The sequence below is a fragment of the Pinus tabuliformis genome, chromosome 2_2 (assembly GCF_031772625.1).
Source record: "Pinus tabuliformis cultivar Carrire ecotype Pingquan chromosome 2_2, CPIR1, whole genome shotgun sequence".
Classification (NCBI taxonomy): domain Eukaryota; kingdom Viridiplantae; phylum Streptophyta; class Pinopsida; order Pinales; family Pinaceae; genus Pinus; species Pinus tabuliformis.
In genome coordinates this window covers 1060796989-1060805191 of record NC_142300.1, presented here as the reverse complement: position 1 = coordinate 1060805191, position 8203 = coordinate 1060796989, and positions in this window count along the sequence as shown.

The following is an 8203-nucleotide window of genomic DNA, read 5'->3' as shown; positions in this document are numbered from 1 at the left end:
TCAAATCACAATTAAGGCATTCAAAGCCACCAGACAGCAAAGAGGCAGAAACCCATCCACATTTATTTCAGAAGACACTACACCAAGCCATAGATGACAATATGAGTTATTCAGTTTTGATACGGCCGCCCTCAGCGCAGCCCGAGTTATTTCATGCATTTATTTCTGTTAGAGTTAGGTCAATAAATAATTTTTTATGACCTGATTAGGTCAAAATGTAATACAGAACTCTGTAGAAAGTTTTTTCCTATATATACCGCCCTCTACATTGTTTCAAGGGTTGGTCAATTGAGAATTTCACTAGAGACTCGCATTGTATACCTGAGTTTTTCTATAATCAAAGATTGCCGAAAGCTTGGAAAGTGAACTGTCTGTTGTAAATGAATGTTTTGAAGATCTGAAGATGGAATTATTGTGCTGCAGCCTGAAGCAATAAGTGCATCTCACCTCTGTTTTATTGTTTGCCACTATCTAAATAGCAGAAAGAAAGAATAGCCTAGAATTTGTTTAAATACACTCTATGCTCAATTTCTGCCATTTCTTTATGTTTTCCTCTTAATGAATTGGTTATGAATATGAATTCCTCCTGGCTCATGTTTACCCCGATTCACCTATGTTAGCCAATTATCTAGGGATTCTTTACTGCCCCTAGGTAGTGCTCTGTTGCCTCCCTCTGTTAAGTTGATTGAGAGATTCTTAACTGCCTCTCATTACTTAGCATTTCTTTCCATCACTTACACCTGAAACATTGTTTCATGCTTAGCTATCTTGCTCCATTTTCCCTATCGTGACTAAGAAAAATCATCAGCAGTCCTCTTCCTTGACTCCACACCCAATGGTTTGAAACCCTCAGACTATGCTCTGCCTCTCTACCTAAAAAACATCAATTCTCCCACCAAAACAAAACAAAAATCCCTTCGAACTCAATACCTAGCCTAAAATCCCTTTTCAACAAAGCTAAATCTAAAAGAGAGAGCCCTCTTTGACTGCAGGTGGGCTAGAACTTGCAGTCCAAAGTTGGTTTGTGGTTACCTTAGCCGTATCCCTTACTCCAACCTGGGGACAACCTGAGTGATAACATAATGGCGACTCCATTGGGGATCTTCCTCAGTTAAATTCACAAAGAAGGTTGGAAATCCCTGCAAAAATCGATTTTCTAATTGCTGTATATTTCTTAAAACTATAGATGAAGCCTGAATGTCAGCCAGGAAGCCTTTGAAACTGTTTTTGTTTTACATTAAGAGAAGTAAATAAAAGCTGCTTCAATCAATCTTCATGCTAGTTTTAAGATATACACAGCCATTCCAAAATCAGATCTGTCCCTGTTAATTACAAAAAATATTCCTAGAAAGATACCAAAAAATATCAAATTCGGAAGCTGGCTCCCAAGAAGAATCCACGATATACAAGATCAAACCCAGATCCAGACCCTCCAGCTGTTTTTGAAAACCCGAACTTAATCCCAAAAATCCTTAGGAAACAAGAAAGACAGGAAAATTTTGCTGATAATACTCCTGAAATAGCTTACCCTAGATCTATCCCAACTCCTGTCAAGGTTTTATTCCGGTCTACCCCTGTTTCCCCTAGTTCATCATCCACACCTCAAAGCACTCCTTCCACACCTTCATTCACTACACATATTCCCATTATCTCTACTGTTGTTTCCACTGCTCCAGTTTCTCCTGTTATCCCTGTCGTCCCAGTTGTCCCATTTATGCCCGTTGTCCCTGTTATCCCTGCCAATATGGATAATAGATATGCACCCATGCAATTACCTGCGAATGCTGGGGATTTACCTCAAGATTACCAATCGAAAATTACATATTTTGATTCCACTGGTCCTTTCACAGCCATTCAGCATACCAAAAATATGCAAGACTATTTTGAAAACTACGAAATAGACGATGATAGCGTGAGAATGAGAATTTTTGTTCAGAGTCTAACAGGTGATGTAAGAACTTGGTTCAGATCACTTGCTGCAAATTCCATTACCACTCCTGATGAGCTTTACCAATCCTTTACCAACAGATGGGAGAAAAAGAAAGATCCCTTGCACATACTAGCTGAATATGATACGATTAAACGAGGTCCTCAAGAGACTGTTTTGGAGTACTGTGCAAGATTCAATAATGTTTACAATGCAATACCACAGAATCTAAGGCCTCCACCTGACCTTGCCTTGTACAAATTTCCAGATGGTTTTGACCTTGATATGGCATACCAGTTAAAAGAAAGAGCTCCTTCAACCCTTGCAGATGCGCAAAATATTGTTGTCACCGTAGAAGCTAACCTAATTGCTAAAAGAAACAGAGCAAGAATCGAAAGAAGAACCACCTTTAAGGAAGAACCCTCAGCCTTTGACCAGAAGCTTGATGCTATTATCAATGGCCTGCAAAGACTGGGTGAAAGAGTAGAAAATGTCGAGAGAAAAGCGTCATGGGAAGGACAGCAATCCAACACCATAAGGAACCCAAATTTTAGGAAAACACAGAACACAAATGCTGGTAGGTCTACCCCAGATCATGACATAAGACCCCCTTTCCAAGACAACTATGTTGAAGGATCTACCTCTAGTCAACCCATAGAAGACTCTCACATGAATTTAATGGATCTAAAGGGTGAGCATCAAACTTTCCTGACACAAGAAGACCAAAACGAACATGATTGCAGTCAATTTCAGACCAAAACTGGTGAGTCTTTCAACTTTAAACAGGGTTATGATACTGCTGTGTATGAAGTACACAAACAGTATAAGCTGATAACTATGACCATTGACATCTCTGAGCCCAGCAAAACAAAGGATGGCAAACAGCCCAACAAGATTAAAAACAAAGCTGTTATAACTGAGCCAGCTGATACAACTGTCCCAGACCCGCAACAAGTGACTATAAAAGACATAACACACACTCAGCCTTCTGTTCATCAGCCTGTGCCACCATTTTCCTCTGAGCAGAATTCAAACAGCGTCCCAAAAAGCACTCCTGAAACTGTAAAACCGCAGGCAAAAACCTCCCATAACGCTGAAAAACAAGAGCAAATCGCTGATAATTCAAATGAAAAAGAAAAAACTGCCATTGTCAACACCAAGACTCCATTGGAGAAGCCTTTCAACTTGGAGGCAGAGATCGAGAAACTGAAAATAGTTGTCCCTCTATCAGAACTCGCCAAACACGATGTATATAGACAACAAATTCAAAAATCACTTCAACTCCCAGAAAACAAAGATGATGTAAATGTTTTAGATGATTCACCTGAACTGCTGTTTGGTCGAGAAGTCAACAGAAAATCAACACAAGGACCTATCCCACCCTTTTATATCAGTTTGCATATCCATGACAAAGTTTTACACAACGCTATGTTTGACTCAGGGGCATCGCACAATCTTATGCCCAAAGCAGTTATGGAAAAACTAAACCTTGATTTCACAAGACCTTACAAAGATCTGTACTCATTTGACTCAAGTCAAGTGAAATGTTTAGGCCTCATTAAAGACTTGTGTGTCTCCTTAGTTCAGTACCCAAACAAGACCATCCTCATGGATGTAGTGGTGGCTGACATCCCGCCAAAATATGGTATGCTCCTATCAAGATCATGGGGAGCAAAGCTCCAAGGATCCCTTCAATTAGACCTTTCCTATGCAACCATTTCAGTCTTTGGGCAACCAAAGAGATTGTACAGAGAAATGCTCATGAAATATGTGGTGAGTAGTGAGAGCAAGCATGAAAATTTTCCCATTTACTCGATTCATTCTGACATGGATTCCTTTATTTTGTTTAATGATGACACAAATTCTCTAATTGATGATGAGCCCGTGACTCTAGAACAACAAACACACATCAATGAAGAATCGGTTGCACCTACACAAGTGGTTGTCACAACAGTCAATGCAACCAGCATATTGAAAGAACATCCCCAAACAGAAGTTTCAAATTTGCCCAATCCTGAGATAGCTCAAACTCTTAGCACTATCCACCAGCAAGAAATCACTTGGTACTTAGAGTTTGATGGCTCTGTTAACAAGTTAGGAGCAGGGGTAGGTGTCTGGATTCATAACACATATAACAACCATGCAAAAGGACATGCTTACAGACTCAATTTCAAATGCAAAAATAACATGGCAGAGTATGAGGCTCTGCTTTTAGGTCTTAAATTGCTGAAAACTCTAGGTGTTGTAAAAGTATCTATCCTAGGTGACTCTGATTTAATAATACAGCAGATGAAAGGTAACTTTGTTACCAATGACAACAGAATGAGAGCCTATAGGACTGCTGCTACTAACATACTCCAAACATTCACTGAATTCAAGCTTGATAAAATTTCAAGGAATCACAACATTCATGCACACAACCTGGCCACTTTTGCAAGTACATGAAAGCTTCCTTTCGACCCAAACCATCACTTCACAGCTGAAATAAAACATAGGCCCACTGTCCCAAATAACGTTAGAGATTGGCAAGTGTTCGAGAACGATGCCCAAATTAACAATTTTCTCACCCTTGAGCATGAATTTTCAGGTATCAACATTGACATGGATGCTATGACATATCCAGAACAACAAACGAATGAAAATCAGAAAACTGTAACCGCTGCAACAACAAAGCAAATCCTGAAACCAACTATTTTTGACAAAGAAAACATAGAACAGCTGAAGCAAATGCACTTGGAAGAAGTAGACAAAACAGAGGCAGAAATCATTGAGCTGAAAGATAACTTTTTGCCTGCCGGTCTAACCCCGCTAGAAGACATGTTTGACACCAATGATGTCCCCAGAAAACCAAAATTTCAGCCCATAAACACCGAAGTAGAAGAACACAATATTGGGACAACAAAAAACCCAAAAATGATCAAACTGTCCAAAGATCTGCCCCCTGATCAAAAGCCCAAGTACATTGATTTGTTCAAATAATTCCAAGACGTATTTGCTTGGAGCTATGAAGATTTGAAATCCTATGATACCTCAGTGATTCAGCATACGATTCCATTGAAACCCAACCAGAAACCCTTCAAGCAGAAACTTAGAAGAATCAACCCTATGCTTCTTCCCCCAATTGAGAAGGAAGTAAAGAGGATGTTTGAAGTAGGCATAATAGCACCCATCAGATTTTCTGAATGGGTGTCCAACCTTGTTCCTACAAGAAAAAAGACAGGTGAAATCAGACTTTGTGTAGATCTCAGAAATTTAAATCAATTCTCTTTAAAAGACCACTATCCTTTGCCCAAAATGGACCACATCCTACAAAGGGTAGTGGTGTCATCTAGAATCTCTTTGCTAGATGGTTTTTCAGGTTTCAACCAAATACTTGTTCACCCAGACGACCAAGACAAAACTGCTTTTACCACACCGTGGGGAACATTTAAGTATGTCAACATGCCATTCGGACTTAAAAATGTTGGTGCTACATTTCAACGAGAAATGGATATTGCGTTTTCAAAAGAAATACATGATTTCCTAGTTGTTTACCTGGATGACTTAACCCCATTCTCAAAATCTGATGAACACCTCAAGCATCATAGGCAAATTTTTATGACATGCAGGAAATATGGCATTTCCTTGAATCCCAAAAAATCCCTCTTTGGCCTTGAAGAAGGTAAATTACTTGGCCACATCATATCAAAAGATGGGATTAGAATTGATCCTGAAAGAATACAAGCCATCCTCCAAATTCCATACCCCAGAAACATAAAAGAGCTACAAGCATTCCTTGGGAAAATCAACTTCTTAAGAAGATTTATTCCAAATCTGGCTGAATTAATACAACTGTTAAGCAATATGCTAAAGAAAGATGCCAAGGTAAGATGGTCTCTTGAAACCAAGCAAGCATTTGAAAGTATCAAAACTGCATTAACCCAAACCCTTGTTCTAACCAGCCCACAGTTTGACAAAGATTTTATCATTTTCTTGTTTGCATCTGACCATACAATAGCCGTTGTCCTGCTGCAAAAGGATGAGCAAGGAGCTGAAAAGCCAATTGCTTTTTTCAGCTGTGCCTTAAGATATGCCCCTTTGAAATACCCAATAATGGAAAAATAGGCCTACGCACTTGTCAAGGCCATCAAGGATTTTAGAGTGTACATACTGTATTCACACGTGACTGCCTATGTCCCACACGCTGCCATAAAGGACATATTGACTCAAGAAGGATTAGAAGCCAAAAGAGGCAAGTGGATTGCAAGCATCCTTGAATACGACATAGAAATAAAACCAACCAAGCTAATAAAGGGACAAGGTTTAGCTAAACTCATGTCCGAAACAAACTTTCAGGCCTTAGACATAAACCAGCTAGACAACGAATCGGAGCTGGCGACTCCACAGATCAGTGAAATTTTTTTGCAATGCCCTTGGTACACTGATATTTGCTTTGTATTGTTAAACCTGTGTGCTCCCCTAGGATTTTCCAGGACAAAGAAAAGATTTTTAAAAATGAAAGCTTTAAAGTTTTGTGTTATAGATGGTGCATTATTTTGGAGAAATCATGAAGGTATATTGCTGAACTGTTTAACCATGAATGAAACTAACAATGTCATGAAAGAATTCCATGCAGGTGATTGTGGAGGACATCTCTATTAGAAGTCCACAACAGATAAAATTCTAAGGGCTGGTTTCTACTGGCCCACCCTTTTTGCAGATCTAAAAAAGGTTTCCATATCATGTCACAAATGCCAAATCTTTGAGGGCAAGAGAAAGATGTTGCCCCTCCCTCTAAAACCTATCTCAACAGAAAAGCCTTTTCAACAATGGGGTCTTGACTTCATTGGATAAATCCATCCCTCTTCTTCAGGCCAACACAAATGGATCCTAACAGCCACCGACTATTTCACTAAGTGGGTTGAAGCCATTCCCTGTAGGTAGGCCAAGGACACCATTATTATCCAATTCCTCGAGTGCAACATCCTTTCTAGATTTGGCTGCCCTAAAAAAATCATCACTGACAATGTCGTTGCCTTTAAGTCCAAAAAGATGATCAGTTTCTGCCACAAGTTTCATATCACCCTGGGCCACTATACGGCATATTACCCTCAAGGTAATGGCTTGGCTGAATCATCTAACAAGAGCCTCATCAACATCATAAAGAAGATGCTGGAAGAAAACAAGAAGAACTGGCACAAAAAACTGGTAAATGCCCTATGGGCAGACAGACTTTCAAGCAAGAGATCCATCGGAATGAGCCCGTATGAGCTGGTATATGGCATGGAAGCTAGATTTCCTTCATCCCTGGGCATTCCTACCATCAAGCTGTTACAGGAAATTCATGCCGAACCAAATGATATTCAAAGAAGAATCAATCAGACAATTCACCTTCAGCAAACCAGAGAACAAGTTTATGACAGAGCACAAATTTTGTAGGAAAAGCTTAAAAAGTTGTTTGATAAAAGAGCTAAAGCGGAGGATTTCAGTATTGGTGACAAAGTTCTGAGGTGGGACTCAAGAAGAGAAGACAAGGGAAAACATGCTAAGTTTGATTTTTTATGGAAAGGTCCATTTGTTGTTTCTGTTGTTCAAGGAAATAACACTTATTTTCTCAGATCTATGGAAGACAACACTGCTGAAGAAGGCCCTGTGAATGGCCGTATGTTGAAATATTACTACGATCCCTCTTAAAATAAATGATACAGCCTTGTATATATCTTTGTACAGTCTTATTTGTATATATCAGCACTCTGTTTTATTTTTAAACAGGTAGATTGTTTAAGGAGCAGCAGTAAATTTTATGAAGGCACGGCCAAGGCAAGTCTTTCAGTTTTAAGAGCTATGTCTCTGCACCAATTTCAGCAAAACATCAAGAAGAGAAATGTCACGTTACAAGCAATTCATGGTAGAAAGAAAATTTTGCAGTCAAAGGTATCAAAACAGAGGAGTATTCTCAGTTCATATCACCATATCGGCTCAAAGCAAAAATAAATCAAACCCATCAGTTTTGATCCATGGTCCGAGACTGTTTTCAAAGGCATGTTCCAGCAGCATTGTACATAAATATCAAGCACGCAGAAGAAAGCAGGCAATGCTATACAATTCACAGTAACCCAGTTGAGGAGAGAGTTGTTCAGATCCCAAAGTTTCATATTTTTAACAACCAGAACAAAGAGGTTTCAGTCAACAGCAAAAACAGAAGATCAAGGCAGTCTAACCTGCTGTTCTTGACTTTTCACAAGGAAAAGCCATCCCCAAGTGGAGCCACTGTTAGCCTCCTGTTGCAACAGGGTA